This window comes from Mesocricetus auratus, unplaced genomic scaffold (assembly GCF_017639785.1).
Source record: "Mesocricetus auratus isolate SY011 unplaced genomic scaffold, BCM_Maur_2.0 Super-Scaffold_100019, whole genome shotgun sequence".
Classification (NCBI taxonomy): Eukaryota; Metazoa; Chordata; class Mammalia; order Rodentia; family Cricetidae; genus Mesocricetus; species Mesocricetus auratus.
The window spans coordinates 11118087-11141437 of NW_024429200.1; the positions used below are offsets into that span (position 1 = coordinate 11118087).

Here is a 23351-nt window from a genome sequence, read left to right on the forward strand (position 1 = left end):
TTTTTTAAGGTCAAAGGGTTGACTCTGAGCTTAAAAGGAAGGAGCTGTCACCTAGCAACTCTTGGTAAGTGTTACCATTTCATAAAAGAAAATGTCACATAAGTCACTAGACATGTTGCAATTTAAATCTGTGATTTTGAGATATATTGAAGGTACCCTGGAATCACAGACCGTACCAGAGAATTAACAATATAAAACACCACCAACCTTGTATTTTATTTGTAACCATCAAAAAATACAATATAGTAAATACATGTAAAAACACTTGACTATGTAAAAAGAAAAATTGTTAGTGTGCGTTGATGTAGAGTTCTTAGAGCAACTTCTTAATCGAACTGTACTTAACATTACCTTTTATTCACACAGTTGCTGAGGCCGGGTGGTGGTGGCAGCACACACCTTTAGTCCCAGCATTCAAGAGGCAGGGACAGGCGGACATCTGTGAGTTTGAGGCCAGCCTCCAAAGCTACAGAGAAGCTTTCAGGAAGGAAGGAGGGAGGGAAGAAGGAAGGAGGGAGGGAAGGAAGAAAGGAAGGGAAAGATGTGGTGGAATGGGTCCTCAGCTGCTCATGGGGCTGAGGTGGGAGGATTATTAGCTCAAGACCAAACGAGGCTACATAGTAACAACCTTGTATAACGGTAAAACAATAATAAAATAATAACTGATAATAATCTACACTGATGAAATAGTTTGAATTTAATATACAGAAAATATGCTGCAAATATAGCATTTTTTTTTGTTTTCATTACTAGAATTGAACCCAGGGTGCATCTAACATTATACCAGTGAGCTACATCCCCAGCCTCCAATATAGCAGTTTCTTGTATGAAAGTGAGTCAATATCTACTAATACCGCAAATCAAATGTTACCCCTAGGGTATGTGTCACATGTTCCTTTTCATTGCCTGACTGAGATCCATGAATCTAGATGATGTTCACTGTGACATTTATCTTTTTCTTTATCAATACCAGACTTTACTTAAACTAAATTTGTTTTAGAGCATACTAAAGGTGTTCATAATCTAGTTTCCACTGAGACGAAAGTGCTACATTACTTGGCTTTCTCAAACTAATATATTCTAGGAGCTGATATTTGAACGGCAAAGCAATGTCTGCAGAGTGGCTTTGCAAACCAGAGGGCAGGCAGCCTTCGGTTCTTCTTCCCCTGTAGAGTCTCCTTGCTGAGCACATTCATCCTGCAGATGCACGTGTCATTCCTCTGCCTGATTCCCAAGTTCATTAATATGTACTAATCTCTCCTGAGCTCCATTATTACACATCCAGGAGCCTGTCAGACATCTGCAGCTGGGTATCCTGTGCGTTCTCTGCATCTCCATTCATACTCACAAAAACCAGTGAGGTCTTTCTCTGACAACTCCGCTGTCAATTGTGATTCCTTGAGCTCCCTAGGTCCCCAGTCCAATCAGGCGGCAGACCTCATCCATTCTTTCTTAGCCGTGTGTCTTACAGCTGTCCCTCTCCATGTCTGCCTCCACTCCATTCATTTCCACCCTTATTAACTCACACAGGATGCTGTAACGGCCTAATTAATCTCAGAGCTGTCTAATTGTTGCCATGCTTCCAGATTTTCCAATTCATCCTGCACATTCTCTTCAGATTTATCTTCCTGAAACACCTGTTTGATCATTTCACTCCCCTGATAATTCCTTAGCCTGACATTGAAAACCTCCTGCAATCTGGCCCCAGCTGGGCCTCCTGCACCCAGATCTGGTTCTAGCCGGTGTGGGCTGCTTGCTCCCGTGTTGGACTGTTTGCTCTCCTGCTCATCCTCTATACACTTTGGGAATGCTCCTGTTACACCGGCCCCTTCCGTGAGACTCGCTCTGATTAGACCTGATCCTGACCATGCCAACTAGCCAGCATTTTCCTCCAGAAAATGAGACACACCTGTGTCCTTTGGAATCAGCATTCCTACCAACAGATTTGGACGTGGCTGAGCAGCTTGTCTTCACACAAGTACTGCAAGTGACTAGTTTGAGCTGGGGATCCTGCTGTTCAGGTGTACCTGCTTATGACTAGAGGTCCCCTCAGGGAAAGGTGGCCCAGTCAGGCCCCCTGGCTTTCCCAGTGCAGAAGTATTCCCAGGCCTGCACCTGCTACGCAGCGCTGCCCAGAAAGTAAGTCATTTAGTACCCAGGACTGATCCCATGCGCTCTGTAGGCATTCCTCAGCAACCTGGGGTGTACCCACAGGAACACTTTGTCCCCATAAGACAGCAGTGAGGACCCAACAGGGGCTGATTGGCCTACTCTGAACTATGTCAAAGTCTGAGCGTTAGCAGGCTCTTTGGAAGGAGGGCTTCTGGGAAAGATGTCTTGTCTGGCTACCTAGGGTGGGAAGGCACAACCAGGGCCCCTGTGACACTGCCGTCGGCCACTGAGTAGCTTCCCACCAAGTCTGTAAGATGGTTACATATCAGGCCTGAGCTGCATCTCAGTAGACACCAGTAACTCCATCTTTTCTACCCTGAATGAGAGAGGGCTTATGATGGATCCCATGGAGTCAGGAAGAAGAGGCCCATGCAAGGTGGGGATGACCCAAGTGCACCACAAGTATAGCATTGACCCCAAAGATATTTCCTCACAGCCCTCAAGGTACCCTATGCCTTTAATTCCAGTGCTGTGGAGGCAGATTGAACCCAGCTTGTTCTACATAGAAAGACCCTGTCTCAATGAATAGTTAAATCCTGCCTCTAAAACCAAGGTGAATATTCCAAAATCTGGCTTAAAAGAGCCACTTGCCAGAAAGGACTAATATTGTTGGAGCAAAGCAATGATTTCTGTTTTTTCTTTTTCAAGATAAGGTTTCTCTGTAGCCCTGTCTGTCCTGGAACTCAGAGATCTGCCTGCCTCTGCCTCCCAAGTAAAGTCAAGTGCCGCCACTACCTTGGGCTGACTTTTTGCATGTTTTGTTTTCTTTTCTTTTTCCAGACAGGATTTCTCTGTATTGCTTTGGAGGCTGTCCTGGAGCTTGCTCTGTAGACCAGGCTGGCCTGGAACTCGGAGATCCACCTGCCTCTGCCTCGTGAGTGCTAGGATTAAAGGTGTACGCCACCAATGCCTGGCTGGGTTGACTTTTTTTAAGCACAGTATCACTATGTAGCCCATGTTTACTATAAACTCTAGAATTCCTCCTGCCTTGGCCTCTATAGTACTAGGATTACAGACGTGTGTTACGGCTCCTGGCTTCACGTGGGATTTCTGACTAAAAGGGCACAGGAAGACTAAAAGTGAAGATGCTGACAGTTCTTTTGGTAAAGAAAGGGGCTGTAGAGTCTCAAAGTACGAAGTCAGTTTAGCACCAGCCCTCTCGGCGTCAGAAAACAACTCTCCCGTTTTGGAACCACGGGGATGTACATCTGCAATGGCCGGGGCATCCGCATCCCTGCTCAGCTGCACGCCTCCCGGGTCAAACTTTCCAGCGTACCAAGGAAACAGCCCCTTTCCTTCCCTCCTTCCACTTCTGAACTAGAAGGAAACAGTAACAGCCCTGAACCAGGCTGCTCTCATAAGCTGTGTCCCACAGGAGAAAGTTAGAAGGTGGAGGCAGCAGCCGGGCGTCTCTTTCTCTAAAGATTGGCTCAAGAGCAGCTCTGATGGCTTTGGCCGAGTATAGGCACTGATTTACCGCACTCCAGCTGCAAAGAAAGACCCCTTGTGCGTCTTACAGGAAAGGTATCACCCAGACCACCCCATGACTGCTAACTAGGGAGAGAGGCCACGGGCCCCACGCCTGGTGGTTTGAGAAGGGTTTGCACGCCTTCCCTCATGAGCTGACCATCCTTTATAACGAGCTCAACACAACGGGCTGCGTTCGGGTCAGTGTTCTGCACTTCTTTAGTGAACGTTTTTTTGGATGCTGTCTTAGGAATTCCTGGAGTGAAGGACCTTAAAGTAGTGGTTAGATCTATCTAGGCCACGTGGCTTGGATCAAACTCGGAGGAAAATCCACGTCCTGACGTGGTCCTTTAATGGATGTGTCCGTGTAACCTGCACAGCACGCATTCACTTGCCAGGACTTTTCCGGGTCGCTGAGGGGACCGTGAAGGTGGCTCATCGGGTAAGGCTGACAACTGGGTCCAGTCCCCAGGCCCACCATAGTGAAGGGAGAGAAATGACTGCTGCAGGCTGCCCTCCGACCGCCACCTCTGTACCCACACACGGACACACGTAGAAGCAGAATTTTAAAACTTGTCAGCGTAGGGCTCTCTGCAGGTGCCGCATGACCCTCCTGGCAGGCACTCCTGAACGAACGCAGGAAAACAAGTCTCCCGGAGACTGTGAGCTCTTTGGAAATCTTAAAGCAAATGTGTGTGAGGTGCTCAGTAAATATTTGCTGAGTTAATAACTGGGCTATATCAACAGAGTTCACCGAATTTCTTGTGGTTTGCAGTGAATACTCCTTCTGTGCTGAAGACCACAGAGGGCGCCACGGTGGGCAGGGTGGCAGAGAAGAGAAGCATGAGCTAGCAGTTGGCTGCATCCGGGCCTGCGGGGCTCCACTCTGCATTCCATGCCCACCGCCTATTTCATTGGATGATAGGAAAAGGATTCAGCAGTGGAGTCTGCAGGTGGCTGTGAGGAGCAAGCCGTTGGATCTGTATGTCCAGTCTCAGCGTCTCATGCGCCATCTCAGTCAATGCCAGGTTGGGGAAGACACAGTGAGGATGAAGATGCTATCTGGTCCCAGGACACCGTGATCGTGCGCCCTGAAGGTGACGAGAGTCTGACTAGGAGGCCCCTCACTTTTGTAATGTGGGACATTCCTGACCAGGTGGTAGACCTGTAGACCCCCTCACTGACACCTTTTAAATGACTTTTATCTGTGTTGTGTGTGTGTATGTGTCAACTTTGTCTGATGGGGAAACTAAGTCCAGTAACCTAGCCGTAATTTTACACACACACACACATACCTAGTGCCAACTGGAAACTGCTACGAACTGGGAGCAACAATAAATGATTTTTTCCCCTCAAGGAGTAGAGAGATACCTTTCCCTGAGAAGGGTGAGCTTGAGGGGAATGTCACACTCCTACAGCTGGTGGCTGTGCAGCCAGTACAAATGTGGACCTGCAGGTGTGTTCCAGTCATGTCAGCTGTGAAAGAAACCACTCCACACACTGTTCGCCACTCCAGACACTGTTCACCACGCCAGTCAGGGATGCTGGCTCAGTGAAAACAGGTCTTTTGCTCCACACTGTCTGGGCTTGGAAACCAAGCATCATTAAGGCTGTGCGCTAGGGTCTGGCAGTCCCAGGAAGGACATTAGCAAAGTGCCCGCACTCAGCCTCCATATACGGCCTGGTCTTCCTCGTAGCATGGTGGCTGAAATCCAAAGGCAGCTGCCTTGAGAAAAGAAGACAGTGAGATGGGAGCTTTAGCATTTCTTGTGCTGTTTCTGCCACGGCAGATACGGGGCTTCAAGGGAAGGACACAGCCCTCTACCACCTGGTCAGGAATACCCCACATTACAAGTAGGTGATAGATTTTTCTCACCAAAGACATATGGACATCTTTGTGGCCATCTTTGTAAAATACAATCTGCTTGTAATATGCAATGCCAAACATGATTCATTGAGAGCAGGGAAATTTATTCTAAGGATATAATCAACAGAAAAAATAGTTGCATCTGAAAGTGCTCATTGTGTGGGTTTATTGTGTTACTGACTCTTATTTTTGTAATACTGGGAATCCAGCTCCGGCTTGCACATGCTAGACAAGAACCTGTCACCAAGCCGCAGTACCAGTGACCCACCACAACCTTTAAAATTTGAGAGCCTTGCTAAATTGACACAACTTGACCTTGACCTCATAATCCTCCTACCTCACCCTCTCAAGTAGCTGGGATTATAGACCTCCAATTGCAGCAACAGTAAGCATTTATTCACTGTAAGTAAATAATTAATTTATGCTAGGTGCTAAGGATGTAAAAAACACCAAAGAGCCTGGTGTTGGTGGTGCACGCCTTTAATCCCAGCACTCAGGAGGCAGAGGCAGACTGATTTCTGAGTTCAAGGCCAGCCTGGTCTACAGAGCTAGTTCCAGGACAGCCAGGGTTACACACAGAGAAACACTGTCTCAAGGGGAAAAAAAATCACAAAAACTCATTAGTGGCCGAGTTGCTGACTTTTCTGTATTATCTTATGGAATATAAAGAGATGAAAACTTAGTTCAACAATGTGCATGTGCTCATTTCTGCGGGTGGGTATGTGCACATGAGAGTGCAAGTGCCCGCAGAGGCCAGCAGGGGGTGTCAGATTCCCTGGAGCTGGAGTGGCAACCGGTCATATGCTTTTCTGTCTATAGTAAGATCTGTCCAAATGTCACCTCTCCATAACTGCTGTAGGGTCTGGAGATAAAGTACAACGCCCCATGTATGTAACCACTTGGTATCCCCTGGTGATGGCCTGTTTTGGAAGGCTACAGAGGACTTGGAGAAACAGGGTCTAGCATCGGCTCTGAGGTTTACAGCTCTACCCTGCAGCCTGTCTCATTCCAGCTGCCTGCTCTGCTGAAATGGGAGCCAGCAGCTGTCTCACATCCCCACAGCCATTCCTTCCTTCCATGGTAGGTCATATCATACCAGACTGTAAGCCAGAGTAACCCTTTCCTCTCTTGCCAGGTCTTTAGTCACAGCAACAAAATGCACGTAACACAATACTGTCCCTTATCACCCTGAAATAGCAAACCAGTCACTCAGTGAACCCTCCCCTGCTCTGCTGCTTATTGTACATACAGGAGCAGACTACCCACTTCCTCGTGTCCCTCCCCCATAGAAATGACAGGCCACCCCTCCTTCCTTTTCTTTTATTCTCTCTCTCTCTCTCTCTCTCTCTCTCTCTCTCTCTCTCTCTCTCTCTCTCTCTCTCTCTCTCTCTCATTTTTATGGCTTTGTGAGACAGGGTTTCTCTGTGTAACAATCCTGGCTGTCTTGGAACTCACTCTGTAGACCAGGCTAGCCTCGAACTCACAGAGATCCTCCTGAGTGCTGGGATTAAAGGCCTGCGCCACCACCACCAGGTGGGCCTTCCCTTTCCTTTAGAGGACTTGGACATTAAACAGCAACTACATACTGCTAATGCCCTCTATAAATTTCTACTGTAGACCATTTAGTAAGGTGAAAAATATATATTTTTCTGACTCTTTAGTCCAAGGTTTTAAAACTTTTCTGCTATAATAGGAATCAAAACTACAACCCAAGGGGCTAGAGGGATAGCTCAGTGGTTAAAAGCACTTGTTCTTGCAGAGGGCCTAGATTTGGTCCCCAGCACCCACATGGGAGACCAGCCTCTATGACAGAAGCAGCTGGAGAGAGGAAGGGGGGGCCGACAGAGAGGGAGAGAAAGAGAGGAATTAGCTCTATAGACCAGGTTGGTCTCAAACTCAGAGTGTCACTGGCCTTGAATTCAAGAGATCCACCTGCCTCTGCCTCCTGAGAGCTGGGATTAAAAGTGTGCACCACCACCACCACCTGGGGTTGTAGTTTCTTCCTGCATATCTGTGTGCCAAGAGTATGCAAAGCCCATGGAAGCCAGAAGAGAGCTACAGAAGGTTGGGAGCCACCATGTGTCCAGGCGGACATCTTACTTCTCTGGCTGCTACATGACGACTCCCTGTGTTTCTCCTCCCCAGGGTCCTCCTCGACTCCTAGTCCCACCTGTCCTGCTTCCCTACTGGCCAAAAGTGCTTTATTGACATATACACAGGACTTCTCCCATCATCTCCTCTTTTCTGTCTAAAAAAAAGAAAGGCCTTAACTTTAACATAGTCAAATTATATATAACAGAACAGTTATCAAGTAAGAACACAGTTACAATATTTTGTCTATCAACATTCAGCAAGATTTAAAGAAAATATCATCCATCCCATCCTTGTGAGTCCAAAGTTCTATATGTAGCTTATCTTTTATCATAACTAAGGAAAACTATAACTATCTGCCTTCAACTCTATCAAAGACCACAGAAGGATAATATATAAACACTATAATTGACAGAGACATCTTGCTACCTGGGCAGTCACCTGAAGTTCCCCTGTAATATTGGGGCATCCATCTTCAGCCCATAGGCCACAGTGTGTCTGGAAGACTTCTCAGCAAAGCAGGAAATTTCAAACTGTCCATCTGCATTGGCAGTCTGTCAGTCATTTTTCTATGTCCTGCAAAAAGTCTCATAGACTCTTCCATGAAGCAGGAACCCTGAAGGACTGTTTGAGTTCAGCAGTCACTTTCCTGTGGGTCCTACATGTCCAGTTTATACAGCAACAGTCGAGCAGTCCAGGAAAGAGCAGTTTCTTGCCCAAATGGCTAATCTTGCCATAACAAGTTTCTTCGATGCCCATCTTCCTCTCAGACGTAATTGGTGATGCCAGGAGCAGATATTTCTCATTGTCAAGAAAATCCCTAAGCCGGGAGTTGGTGGCACACGCCTTTAATCCCAGCACTCGGGAGGCAGAGGCAGGCGGATCTCTGTGAGTTCGAGGCCAGTTTGGTCTACAGAGTGAGTTTCAGGACAGCCTCCAAAACAATACAGAGAAACCCTGTCTTGAAAAACCAAAAAAAAAAAAAAAAAAAAAAAAGAAAACAAATATTTATAAACAATATGGGGATTTGGACGTCGCTCATCCAAACTGCTCGGTGCTGGAAGGGGGTACTATTCACACCATGGAGATCATGACAAAACTCAGAAACCTGTATAAGTCCTTATTTTCGTGGTCTGTAAGACTGCATCATCTTAGCTGTTTCAATTGTTGGAACACCTGGCCCACTGCTTCCAGGGGTCTTGGTTTATCAAACCACAGAAGCCTGGAAGGAATCCTCAGATTTTCATTTTCTGTAGAAACATAAACAAAAACTCTTTTCCAAAGTAACATATCTTTATACTTAAAATTTGAAGTCAAGGCATTTTAAAAAGATATAAGTTGAATTAATTCAGCAGCATTTTATAATCAAGTGTACTTTAGTAGTTGTTCCTTCCTTAGCAATCAAAAAACTGAAAAACATAATAGCGTACAGTATCCAGACTCTCTGTGTATTTTCCACCTTTACATGTCTTATTTATTTATCTATTATTATTATTCTATTTCTCTTTTATTTCTTTATTTCTTTCTCTGAGACAAGGTTTCTCTGGAAATCCGCCTGCCTCTACCTCTGCAGCAAATCCTATCGGCGTGCGCCACCACAGCCGGCTTCTCTATTTACCACTATGTCGTTTCTTTTCTTTTTTTTTCTTTTTTTTTGGTTTTTCGAGACAGGGTTTCTCTGTATTGTCTTGGAGGCTGTCCTGGAACTCGCTTGGTAGACCAGGCTGGCCTCGAACTCACAGAGATCCACCTGCCTCTGCCTCCTGAGTGCTGGGATTAAAGGCATGCGCCACCAATGCCCGGCTCTATGCCGTTTCTTTTTCTCTCTCAATCTTATGTATATTTTTAAACACACTGTAAACCTTTAGAGGTTTTTCTTTACCCAAGTCTGACTTTATTGTAAATCTTTATGTTTTTCTGGCCACGTGTCTCATCTGTAAAACATCGTCTGTTTAAACTGCAGTTTTTCCAAGATGGCGGGTGTAAGTGTGATTACAGCTTACTGTCTCAGTCTATGCTGACATCCAGCAAAAGCTGTCGGCTTGGAGATGTGGTCACTGCCACTTCCAGCTGTACATAAACTCCTTTTAATTGTTAGCAGAACCTCTTAAAAGAACCTTGCTGTTTTTTTGTTTTTTGTTTTTTGCTTATGCTGAGTCAGGAAGACACCCTTAAGAGAGCCACGTGAGTCTCTGCTTGTCACTAGCAAAACAGAGCCCACCTGAGAAAAATGCTGCTACCAAGAACCCAAGCTTTTCTCCATTCTTTTGTTTCTAAAATCCCTTTAAAGCTTTTGTCATTCTACATGGAAATTCATGATCCCACTCCTGACACCATTTGTAGAGAGAAGCCTTTTTCTTGTCAGCCACTTTGGTTTTTCCCCACCAGTCACCTGGGCTCTGCCGCATTGTAATCCCCAAATAACACACAAGACGCTGTATTAATTATGAAACTGTTGGCCTTGCTTGTTTCTTACTGGCTAGCTCTGACTTAAGTATTTAACCCATAATTGTTAATCTAAGTATTTCTCTTACCGGAGAAAAGTTCCGGACATCTTACTTCTCTGGCGGGCTACGGGATGACTCCCTGTGTTTCTCCTCCCCAGAGTCCTCCTGGATTCCTAGTCCCACCTATGTTGCTTCCCTATTGGCCAACAGTGCTTTATTGACAAATACACAGGACTTCCCATCATCCCCTCTTGTCATGGCTCTGAAAACTTCGGAGTGGTTGGCGATCAAGCTGATGAACTGTCTATACTTTGCAGAAGCCACAGGCATGGAAAGCCCTTGCTGGGCCTGGCACCTGAGGCCTATCTCCCAGGAATCAGCCAAGGTAGCTCCCTTCCTCCATCCCTTCCCTCCCACCTGGCTGGCTCCAATCTACCCGATACGGACCTCATCTGATACTCCCGGGCCTCCCATTGCCAAGTTGGGTTAGATTGCTCTAGCTTCTTGTCAGAGGTAAGAGGCTATCGTCCTTGTCTCCCTTGGAGTCATGGGAAGGATTCACGGTGCCCCAGGAAGGTAGGTGCTGACCACTACACCCTGATAGATGCTTCCAGGCTAGGCATCCTGTCCTGTATGCTGGGGCAGTTGAAGAGGCTACTGGAAGGCTTCCTGGTTTGACACAGCCTGCTTGCTGGGTGCAAAACTCACCCTGAAGGGACTGGATGGAACAGGGCAGGCCACACCCTGGGAAAGACAAGGGCATCAGGCGCCAGGCTGGCTGGGCACGGAGGCTGCACAGTGTAGACGTAGCCACAAGGGCAGCTGAATGAATGCGCCCGGAGAGCTGAGCACATCCGGGCAGGTGTCAGATGGGCACGCCTTCCTCCAGGGGCAGGCAGGCTGTGTGAGAAGCCAGGCAGATGACAGGGGAATGACTAGCAAGCGGGAGAATGAATCATGCATCTAGTCCCTTGGGCAGCTGCATGCGCAGCAGGCCCTCCTGGGGACCACCCCACGCCAGGCTGCACAGCTGGCAGAAAGAGGCCAGAGCTCCTGCGGGGCCTCTCGAGGACGGGCTCGGAGCCTGGCTTCTAACGGCCACCTGCTCCTGGCGTGGGTCCAGAACCGCCTACTGCCTCTGCCTCTGGGCGCAGCTCAAGCCCCATGGCTCCTGAGCAGGCCCAGCTCAGCAAGCTCTGCTTTCCCCTGGTGCCCCCCACCCTCCTGCCCTGCTGCCTCCCGCTTCACAAGCGGTTTCCAGGGACCCTGAAGCAGTGAGGAAAGCAGAAGCTGACGGCCTGGCTTCCTCACCTAGCTCCCTTCACCGGGGGCTCCCGAAAAGCACAGAGCCCAGATCCAACCACCGCCCGGTGGAGACTGGAGCAACACAGACACCAGGCTGTCCCTCACCCTGACTGGCGCTGAGGCATTGTGACTCGGTTGCTCGGGCGAGGCTCTGGCCAGGGTGGCCCCGAGGCGACCGTGACCATACCACTATGGTCGTCCCTGACTCTGGCGGCCACTCGTTTTTCATGGCATGGGGAGTTACAGACAGAAGAAACCCGATTGGCTCCGGAGCAACCAGTGGTCTCCGGCTGAGTGTGATGGCACAGGAGACTCGCTGCGACCCCTTGACCATGTTTTTCAGAGTTGACTCTTCTGTCTTCCTACCCCACGAGGAACCTGGGTAGGCATTCCGCTGAGCTCCGGAGAGCCCCCAAGAGAGCTTACAGTTGTGGGAGGGAAGCAGAGTCTCTCACTGGCCTGGAAGTCTGCAGAGAGCCCCGGGATCTGCCCTCTCTGTCTCCCCAGATTACATGCACACGCCACCACACCCCGACGCCACCACACCGCGTTGCTTTTTGTTGTGTTGTTTTTTTTTGTTTTGTTTTGTTTGGTTTGGTTTGGTTTTTCGAGACAGGGTTTCTCTGTGGCTTTGGAGGCTGTCCTGGAACTCACTTTGTAGACCAGGCTGGCCTCGAACTCACAGAGATCCGCCTGCCTCTGCCTCCCGAGTGCTGGGATTAAAGGCGTGCGCCACCAACGCCCGGCTTTTGTTGTGTTGTTTTTGTGTGGGTCTGAGGAATCAAACTCGGGTCTTGCGTGCCCCTCACTGACTGAGCCATCTCCGTAGCCCCCGGGTGCCCTTCGATGCAGGTGGCCTGCCACTCTGCTGTCACAGTCTAGATGTGACCTTTGCAGATACCTTTGCAAGGGGCCAGAGGCCGCACTGTGCCCCGCGGTGATCTCTCAGTTCGCAACTCCTGCCACAGCGGCTGGGTAGGGAGGGGAGGCACCAGGGGCTCAGAAAATGGGGGTGGCGAGGCACCTGTGTCCTTGGTGGCCCCAGCCCTGCCGCCGGAGCAGCAATGGACGGGGATATGGCCGCCCACGCTCTGGTGTCCTTCCTGGCCTGTGATTCAGTCAGCGGATTTATTGACCACTTAAGCTGCCCGGGGCTCGGGCGGCTTCACCTCAGGCTCAACACTTGGCTTCCTTCCCTGCAGCCATTGTCTCCATCTGAAAATGAGATCAGTAAATCTCAGGCCTGAGGTAGGGGAGCTGGTAACAGCACTGCTGGTGACCAAACAGTCTGGGGGCTTTGCTCTTCTGCACAGCTGTGGCCCGAGAGAGGCCATGGCGCAGTTTGCCTCTAAGGGCAATAACACGGGGTGAGCCTCCATCAGGACCCCTTGTCTGATCAATAACTCGCTGACTAGATGGCAAACGTGGTTGTCTCCAGTTGCAGATTCTGAGTCCCCGTCAGATTCAAGCCCAAGCCAAGATTAAATGGGTACCCGTACATTTTGGGTGTGTGGGTTTAGTGAATTTGCATGTGTGGTGTGGGGCTGTCTATGGTATATGTAATGTACTTCCATGAAGAGGGGGGGATCCTGGGTGGATAGTGTGTGTGTGTGTGTGTGTGTGTGTGTGTGTGTGTGTGTGTGTGTGTGTGCGCGCGCACACATGCAGCTGGGGAAGTAATAGCATAGGGGGCTTCCAAGGGGTGGTGTGAGGTGTGTGTGGTTTGTGGGGTATGTGGTATACGTGTAGTATGTAAGGGTGTGGTATGTGGTTTGTGGAGGTGGGTGGGTTTGGGGTTTGTGGTCTGTGTGTGATGAGGGGTGTTTAGTGTGGTATCTGGTGTGGAGGGCGCTGCCCCTGTGGCTGGTGCCTTAGATGGGTTGGGAGCTCTGGATCCAATTCTCAAAGACTCATGGCAACCCCACGTGCAGCAGAGTCAGCCCTAGACCTCGAGGCGCGCAGGCCTGGGGTGGAGCAAGCACCTCAAGTGTGAGGACCTCCCTGGAGCACACTTTCACAAGACCCCGGGTGATTCCTCAGCACCCTCGGGCCACAGGCAGCCCAGCTCACACAGCTCCCCAGCGCCTGCCTGTGGGGTTCTGTTTGCTGGGATTCACTTGCAGGGGTGGGGCCCGCCTCCACGGCAGCAATGTCTCCTTGGGTCACTGAGTTCCTCACGAGCTAACACTCCCAGATCTTTACTGTTTCTTCAGACCAGCCCCGCTGTTCGGTGCCCTTGGGCCTTGTGGTTTTGTGCAGAACTCCTTCACGGCTTTCTTTATTCTTGGCTGTCTTGTGGGCAGATCTTTTTCCAACCACCTTAACAAGATCCGCAAGAGCAAACACTTTGCTGTTTCTTTTGTTTTCCTTTTTGCTGTCTCGTGTCCTGTGTGGTTCTTTAGTCGTTGTTTGTTCTGGTGCCAGGGGTCAAAACCAGGACCTCACGCAGGCTAAGTATACATTGTACCGCTGGGCCACATCTCCAGCCCCCTCTCTGCTCTGTGGGAAAATCAAAGTAACTCATGGCTGGACAAGCCATCTCAGCCCCAAGTGCCAGGGCACCAAGCCGACAGCCTCGCTGTCTGAGTCCTCCCAACCCTGACCTCACTAAAAGGGAATCTGGCTTGGTGTTGGAGCTCAGTAGTAGAGTATTTGTTCAACATGTGCCTGGCCCTAGGGTCTCTCTCGAATGAATGAATGAAATCCAGGAGAGCCATCCTGGGAATGGGTGTGGCTCAGTGTCACAGTATTTGCCTAACATACAGAAGGCCATACATTTAGTATCAGTTCCCCAGAAAGGAAGGGGACACACTTAAACTTCTGGAAAATTCAAAGAAGCCACCAGCGTCTCCTACATAGCCTTGCCAGAGTGGACAGGAGATGATGGCACCACCTAGGCTGGGAAGAGTGAACCACAACCACACTTTGGGATTAAAGGTTACAAAATATTACTTCCCGCGGGCATAAAAGGTAAGCCCTAAAACAAATTAGTGATTCTAGCACTGGGGAGGCTGAGAGGAAGGTCAGGCAGTCAAGGCTGCCTTGGACAGCAAAGCAAGATTCTGTCTCAAAAATGAGGAGGCCACAAAGATCCTCCTGCCTCTGCCTCCTGAGTGCTGGGATTAAAGGCGTGTGCCAGCCTGGTCTACAGAGCCAGTTCCAGGACAGCCTCCAAAACAATACAGAGAAACCCTGTCTCGAAAAACCAAAAAAAAAAAAAAAAAAAAAAAAAAAAAAAAAAGAGAGAGAGGAGGCCAGGCGCATGCCTTTGATCCCAGCACCCGGGAGGCAGAGGCAGGTGGATCTCTGTAAGTCTGAGGCCAGCCTGGTCTACAGAGTGAGTGCCCAGACAAGCTCCAAACTAAAGCTACACAGAGAAACCCTGTCTCCAAAAACAAACCAACAACAAAATGGAGGAGGATCATCCTGCATCCTATGTTCTACCCTAGTCCAGCTCCCTCTTTCCCTATCTTAGGTCCAAAAGTCCAGCTTTGCCTCTTCAAGAAGGACCCCCTCGGCAGGCTCCCCAGGAGACGTGGAAGCCCAACAGCAGGAAGTACATTGGTAGACATTTGACTTCTTCTTATCCCATAGGACTTAGCGCTTACTCTTGCCAGGATCCACCTGGTTCTCCAGTCTCTGAACCTCAGCCCAGGAAGAGAGATGGAGAGGAGGCAACCCACCCAGCCGGTACCCCCGGCCCCTGTGGGGCTCAAGGAGAGCTCTGGTGGCACATATAGACCTTCACTTTTCCTAGGGGTCATGGAAAGGGGCCCAAGTGTCTAGACCTGGGGAGGGCAACTCTGCTGGGGGGCAGGCAGCCCCTCACACGGTGGTATGGCCCCCGCCTTAGTTGGTATCTGTGTCCTTAGGAAAGAGTATGGAAGAAACGACAGCAGGGAGGACTGAGCAGGATGTGATCAGCTCTGCTCTTGAAAATACCATTGAGGGGGCTGGAGAGGTGGCTCAGAGGTTAAGAGCACTGACTGCTCTTCCAGAGGTCCTGAGTTCAGTTCCCAGCAACCACATGGTGGCTCACAACCATCTACAATTCAACCTGGTGCCCTCTTCTGGCCGGGTGCACTCTCAGTGCCCTTTCTGAAGGAGCGGGCTTTCGTTCTCCCAGGGAACACCGCAAGCTACCCTGGCTGGGAGGCCTACTAGAGGTATGAAGCAAAGGGACTAGAGAAGAGAGGTTTTCCTGAAGGACTGCTCTTGAGGTCAGCTAGGGCTCCAAGTGCCTGGTGCTCAGGGTTGGTCACAGTCAGCGGTGTTAGGACTCAGTAGGTTAGGACCCGAACATTTTTTTGTTTTTTCTCGTGTGGGGTGGCACTATTTGGCTGATGATAGCACTAAGAACATACATAGCATTGCCACGACACATGCCAATGAGTCAGAGCTGTGCCGGCGCGGGCACCGTGAGGAGTTTATGACTTAGCCCAGCTGGTACTGATTCCTTTCCATCTTGGAACACTCACAGGTAACTTCTCAACTGAGCTGAAAGTCACACCTGGACCGTCCACCACGGCGACGTGTCAGCACTCCGATGTGGCTTGGTTGAACACATTTTCCAGGTGTCACAAGGCAATTCAACACATTGCAGATCAGCTGTCGCTCTGCGGGTGAGGACAAGCATCTAACAGTCATAGCCGAAGGCTGACCTCAAGTCTTGGAATTCTATCTGCTTTCAGTTTGCATGTATTTAATTATTTATTTATTGGAAACAGAGCCTCACTGTGTAGCCCAGGTTGGCCTTGAACTCACTGTGAAGTTCAAGCTACCTTGAAACCCCTGATCCTCCTGTTTCTACCTCCCAAGTGCTAGGATGACAGGCATGTGCCATGGAAGCCATACTTCCTTTCCTTATCTTATCTCTAAGCCAGACACTGCTCCAAGGTAATTTTAGCAAGAATTCTCTGCAGATCTATTGCCCCAAAAATACTTACATCTGACATGGCCATTTGTATTCCTTCTGGGTTCCTTCTTGCATTGCTGACTTCAAGCAGGCTAATTAATTATTTTAGACACCACTATTAAATCGACACAGTGATTAATCTGATAATCCTTTTTATGAAATTACCTCTGAAATGCTAACTTTTCATCTTTTGAAACCCACTGTGTAAATTACTCTGAAGATTACCTTCTACAGCTTTTGGCTCCGTAAATCTTAATGGCAGTGTTTTGCCAAAAGCAATAAAAGCTGTCCGGATTTATCAGGTCAGTCAGGGAAGAGGCAGGCAGGAAATTGAAGGTGACTCATACTGCAAGTATGGGGGTTGGGCTGAAGAAACTGCTGGGACTCGCCACTGTGGTCACATGCAGCCAAGGCTGTCAGCAGCCTCAAGAAGCAGAGGGACATGCAGCACCCGAGACGCAACTGCCACGGCCCCCTGTCTTGAGAGGAGTGTAGTGCTTACAGGCGGAGGTCTTCCTGCTCCGCCCCATCGCCTCCCAGTGCACAGGGCTGGGTCACACTGGGTACACTACCTGAGCTCACAGCTGAGGGGACAGAGCATTGCTACTGACCCTGTTCAGCCCCCCCCCCACGGCTCCCCCAGCAGAGGCGGGGAGCGTGTTTGCTGTTGTCTTTCCTCTGCCCTACCCAATGGGCAGCACACTGGACCTCAGGCTGACTTGTCATTCGGGTCACGGTTTAGACATTGCTGCCCAGGATTCCCACAGCCTGGTTGTGGCAACCCAGCCTATAAAGGCTCAGCGTCCCCTTTTCCCGCTAAAGCTTTTCTGGCTTCTCTTCTATTCAGCAGGAACACACTGATTCCCTCTGTGGGCCTTACTGGGCATGTGCTACCTTGCGCTGCAGCTTGTAGGAGGCCCTGCTAGATTGCAGAGCAGGCGGAGGACACCACCTTCTGACCCTAGGTCCCCAACCATCGAGCCATCTGAAAGCGTTTACTGAGCGTCTACTATGTCGCAGGCTCTGAGGGACACAGAAAGCACAGGAACAAGGCAGAGGCCATTCCTGTCCTCATGACAGTGGGATTAATAGTTAGGCAGTCAGCTATATGAAAATGAAGCGAGCCGGAAGGAGGACAGGGCCAGTGGAGGGGTCAGGGCGGAGGCCTCGGGGTCTCCCTGGCAGCACCCTAGCTTGGGCCCTGCCTCACTGAGATTTGAATAGAGACCTGGAGATGGAGGACAGAGGACAAGACTACATGAGGGAGAAGATTGCAGAGCGAACCACTGCCAAGACCTAACAAGGAGTCTAATTATCCAAGGTGCAGCGGGAAGGCACCACAGCAGCAAGACACTGAGGTCGGGTAGCTTTGGAATCCGCAAGCCAAGGAAAGAGCTAAGATGGGCTCTTTCTGAGTGTTTTTTTAAAGATTTATTTATTTATTATGCATACAGTATTCTGCCTGCATGTATGTCTGAGAAGAGGGTACCAGGTCACATTACAGATGGTTGTGAGTCACCATGTGGTTGCTGGGAATTGAACTCGGGACCTCTGGAAGAGCAGCCAGTGCCCTTAACCTCTCAGCCATCTCTCCAGCCCTCCTCCTCCTCCTCTTCTTCCTCCTCTTCCTCTTCTTCTCCTCCTCCTCCTCCTCCTTCTTTCTGAGTGTTTGTTATGCAAGGAAAACCTGTTGGTCTGTTTTGCCTCTAGTCTGAAAGGCGTCTTCCAGGCAGATCACATGCTTCTACTGGCTCATGGTAAGTGAAAAGACTTGGCCCGGGCTGGAGTTTCCAAGGCTAGGAAGCCCCACTGCCAGATTTACTGCGTGGCCTGGGGGAAACAAAGGCACCTCACACAGCTTCCACAGGTATCTGTCTCCACGGCTGCCTCTCCGGGGTGGGAAGATGAATAACCTGTAACTTCTGCCTCTGCTTTTCTCCCAGCTACCAAGTGACAGCTGGTGACAAGGCAAACTGCTTGCTTCCCTCAGCCCCTGTGGAAGGAGTTTCTGAGGGAGCTCACAGGAACCCGGAAGCCAGCCAGAAGAGGCTTCTGACCTGCTCAGCTTGCTCCTCAGAGGCGTCTCCATGTGTGGCAATTACCTGGGCAGTGAGGGAGGACTACAGTCCTTGGGGAGTGACAGGACCGTCTCTGTCCTTCAGGAGGAGTGACCCACACCCGTTATGTTACCCCATGCTGGGACCGCTGTGTTATTCTCATCAGATGCCACACTGAGGAGCTGGGTAGGGATTAGGGATGCTGGAGGCTTCCTCTTGGGGAGGAGAAGGAACTGGGTGGAGGGCTCTTTCAGTCAGAACCTGTCCTTGGGTCTGAGACTCATCTCACCCTGTGGCTGCCTCTTAGCTGAGCTGCCACGGAAGGTTTTCTGTAATTGGCCAGCAAGGTGTGAGGGTCTGGGCAGGTCCCGACAGCTCTGGCACCTGTTTGATATTTCCTGAGTTGACGGTGGCATTTCTGGTGTGAACCCAGCCCCTGGGGTGCAACTGTGTTTACAGGTTCCTGCCCATCTGTCACTTCACTGGGGGGTGTCAGGCTCGTCACCTCCCCTGCCCCAGACCCGCATCACCTCCAGAACAACCCCATTATGAACACAGCTAGGGTCCTTCCTCCCTGTTGCTTTTCCAGTGGGGCCTCTTTTCTCCCTCAAGTCGTACAAGCACATCCGAGAGAGCCATATCGACCGCCCCTCTAGGTTACCATGGAAACAGAGCCTTTTCTTTCCTCCCTCCTGTTTACCTTGGTCAGGGGACTGCAGCAGAAAGCAGCCTGTCGCTGAAGGAGAAGGGAGGGCGAGGGGGATGGGGGCGGGAGCGGGAGCGAGAATCGGCTCGCCTTAAACCAGATCGTTCCGGTTCAGAGTGGCTCTCCCCCGCAGCCCTGGGCCCCTCTGCACGGGGGCTGTGGAGGAAGGGAGGATCCTAACCTGCAGAGCTTTAGTGGGGAAAATCTAGACCCACGGTACCCCTGCCTGAGTTCCATGTGGACCTCCCTGGGTCTCTCCAGGCTAGGGCTTGGCATCCAGGGCATCCTCTGGGGGTGCCATGTTCCTCGGGTTGTCATTGCGCAAGTGTCCACCCCAGGATAAAGACATGGGAGCTGAAGTCCAGCCCTTGCTCTGTGTACTCTGAGTGTCCTGTCTGAAGCGGCCTCACCCTGTGTACCAAGGAGGGTCCTTGGTGTGGCCTCAAATTAAATTTCCCAACTAGCTAGCTGCCTTGCCTCGCTTTCCACGTTTCTCTCCGCGGTTCTGCTGGCGTCTGCCGCAGGCTTCCTCCTCTTCCAGAAGGCACCAGAAGCTGGGTGCTGTCCCTGGAAAACCAGCTCGCGGTGCTCCTCTGGGATTTCCTGCCCACTCACTTAGTGCCTGGTTACTCTCCTCTAACTCGTTTGCTGGGTAGAATCCCTGCCTCCGTGTGCAATCTGCCTGAACACAAGGCTGTGCCACCCTGTGGCATCCCAGCCGGTTGCGTGCCCACTAGATGCAGTTAGCGTGGGCACCGGTAGCTGCACCACCTGGCCCTGAGCTGCCCGCCCCGCTGCCCGCCAGGGGGCGGCAGAGAAACCACCCTGGGCGGCTTCTCGGCGAAACGCGAGGCCATCTTACCTTCCGAAAAACCCTGACCTGGCTCTGCAGCAGTGTGGACACTTGCCAGGACAAGCGACTGGCGGTGGCCCCCGGGGCACCGGTGTCCGCCTGTAGCTCGGTTTCCTGGCCAGGCCCCAGGCTTCACCTTGCTACACTGAGGCTCCGCGGAGCCGCGCCCATCTGGGTAAGGGTCCCTTCCTTTAAGCTCTTCTGCTCGCGGTGGCCCGGGGGCACGGGAAGACGCAAGAAAGGTGAGAGTTCTAACCAACAAGTCGCTTCCTCTGGCTTTAGAAGGGCTGGTAACTCCCTTGGCAACCACTCTTTGGTTGACCCTGGCCTAGCCTCCTGTGAAGTAAGACTAAGCCCCTTCAAGCTTATGTTCCAGTGGAATGTTTTTGTTTGGTTGCTTTCTGGTTTGCTTTGGCTTGGTTTGGTTTTGAGAAGCCCCGGTGGGCCTGGAACTCACAACCTAGACCAGGCTGGCCTCAAACTCAGAGATTCACCTGCCCGGGCCTCTCAAATGTTGCGATGAAAAGCACGTGCGCACCACCACACCCGCTCCACGCCAATTAGCTCTGCAGAAAGTGCGTGCAGAAAGGCCGGGCTGCCAGCAGATAGGGCTCTGTCACCGAGGAGGGAGAGGAAGTTACCCCTGCAGTCTTGGACCCGTGATGGGCTGGCAGCTGTGAGCAGCCCGTGTTCATCATTCCTGAGAGTTCCATCTGCGGGGCAGGCGGCGTAGGGTGGGCAAGGAGCAGTTGCTGACACCTTGATCCCGGCCAGATGTGAGTTTGGTTGTTGGAGGATGGAGTTCTTGTAAATAAGGGCCTCAGCCACCTGGCTGTAAATAAATTTGCTCTCTTACAAGGGGTGGGAGAAACGTTGGGTATCTGCAGTAAAGACGGGAGCCTTCTCAGCTCCAGACTCTTGGCAGCTTTAGTTAGAGGGTTCAAGAAAGATACACTGATCTGCCTGTGCCTTCTGAGGCTGGCAGCCTGCTCTGTGTCACACATGCAGCTGCTGTGAAGTGTGGCTCGGTGTGGGTGGGTACCAAGTGTGCAGCCGACCCTGTCCTCCTTCACGAGCCCGAGGGCTGTGCCGAGGAGCCGTACTGAGCAGGCCTTCCTGCCTGGCTGCTTCGGGAGCTGAGCGGTCTCACGTGGGTAGCTGAGGCTGTGGTGTCAGGGCCTTGGTGAGTGGGAGGGTGACTGTGCTGGGTTTCCTCGGCATGTCAGGGCCCTCCACCTCCTGTCGCCTGGCTAAGGAAAAAAGAAATGTGGTATAATACTGTTCTTGCTTGAGTTTATGAAGGGACGAGATACTGAGGGATATGCTTTGGGCAACAACCACACACTTAACACAACAGATTGTTTTGTGTGTGTGTGTGTGTGTTTTAAATCTACCTCCTTCCCCTTCATTTTTTTCCCCTCTAGGTGTGGCACTTAAATTAAAGGTTTCCAAACACCAGGCTGTATCTGAACCAGTGAGGAACTTAGGAGCCTCTGAGTCACTCTAACTATCGACTTAGCAAGATGCATTCACAATATCCAGAAAAACAAGATGTCTGTTTTATGGAGAGATGCTGGGGAACCAGCCCAAGGCCTCACGTGTCCCAGGCTAGGCAGGTCCCCAAACCTCACTGCATCCCCAGCCCTATTCTGGTCTCAGTGATACAGAACTAGCAGTGTAGGCTGTGATGGCTTATTTATTGTTATTTGTTTTAGATACTATCCTTTTCATCTCTAATTAACTTGTCACCTAAATGACTGTCTCAGTTTGAGACCTCCCTGCCCTAGAGAGCAGCAATGACTAACAGCTACGCAATAGTATTAGGCCCCTGCCAGTCTAAGCACTTTACCTAGGCATAAACCTCACAGTGGTATCAGGAGATACTACTGATCCCACTTTCGGGAAAATGACATTCTACTGCCATTCCAGGGGTTCTCAAGAGAGGGAAGAGACAGGCCTGTGTCATCAGATTTCAGGGTAACCGGGCAAAGACGAGCAGTGACCTTCACTCTGGCCTTGGCTCTGCAGTTCTCTGCTGAACAGTACTAGGAACAGGGAAGACTGGGTCTCCAAACCTCTTAAACCAGCTGAATCAGAACTGAAATCTGTGAAAACAGCCTATCTGCCGGAACTGGATTTGGGGGATTTTGACCTCATTTAATAAATATGCATCACTTTTGGAATGGTTACTGTGTGTAGAAGATAACCCTCAGAGGTGCAGCTCTCCTGTTTTCGTGTGCTCTCTAATTCAGACTTAGGTGCTGCAAAGGTCTTCCCTACTGGGCCGTCCTGCCAGCCGTGACGGTTTAGAAACCAGTGCTTACAGGTTTGCTCTGCAAACGCCTGTGTCACACAAGTGAGCATGCCCAAATGCAGCACTCACCTCATCTACATAGCTGACCCCAAACACAGTGGGACCAACCATCGGAGTATCGGATCAAAGGGTAGTGGCCACCCTAGGCCAGTAATAGAGTTGTACAGCCTTTGACCTGAAAGGGCCCTGGGGAATCATCCAGTCCATTTCCTCTGACGGATGAGTAATCTAAGGCCCAAGAAAAAGTGAGTTATCTAGAGGAGACATGCTACCAACAGGCAGGAGCAGAGCCCCATCCCAGCCTCTCAGCTCTGTCTAAAACTGCCGATCTGTGGTTGGAGCCATGTGTGGCTCTTTATATTAAATGCCTTTAAATTAAATCTCTGTCACAGTAGCCACTGTTGGAGTGTTCAACAGCCACTACATGTGGTTGGTAGCTGCCACCCTAGTGCAGAGTGCACAGAAAACACGCCCTTCATTGCAGGAGGCTTTATGGGTTATATATAGCACGGTGACTTTTGTCTGAAGGCGGTATGGGGACTGCAGTGCCATGGTTACCACAAGATAATGTGATGGCACTAGCAGCTCTGTAATAGTTCTGACAAAGTGGAATTTCACAAATGTAACGAGAAAAACAAAGTCATGCAAACCAACCGAGATAACTGCAGCCCGCCCCCTTAGTCCTCGATTAGGAACCCCGTCAAATGCAAACAAGAGTCTTTCAGGGACTGAAGGGCGGCCTGGCAGTTTAGAGGAGCCACACATGCCAGGTGGCTGGCTCACAACCACCCGGAACTCCAGCTCTGGGGGACTGGTTTCTTGCTTTTGTTTGTTTTGTTTCGAGATGGGGATCTCTATGTAGCTCTAGCTATCCTGGAACTCACTATTTAGACCAGACTGGCATCTGTCTCCGGAATGATTAGAGGTGTGCACCACCATGCCTCTGGCAGGTCAAAAGTATGAAAGTTGGTGTTAAATGTGACAGGAGCACATTTTAGGAGGAAAATAAGCCGAAGGAAGGAAGGCCGACCGCAGAGGACATTTTATGTGCTGTCTGTGTGGTGGATGAAGGCACACAAACCCTTTCTCCTCTTTGTAGCTTTACATTGTAACACCCAAGAAATGTGTCCTTAGAAAAAGCCAATGGAAAGAGAAAT

General features: G+C 50.4%; 1 long non-coding RNA gene across 1 annotated transcript; it reads right to left on the reverse strand.

Annotated features, from left to right (window-relative positions):
- Positions 1-15742: 15742 nt before the first annotated feature.
- LOC121133039 lies at positions 15743-16912 on the reverse strand. The gene is made up of 2 exons (XR_005869780.1): positions 16296-16912; positions 15743-15965 (listed from the first exon to the last, which is right to left on the reverse strand). It is a non-coding gene; the product is annotated as an uncharacterized LOC121133039 (long non-coding RNA).
- Positions 16913-23351: the final 6439 nt, after the last annotated feature.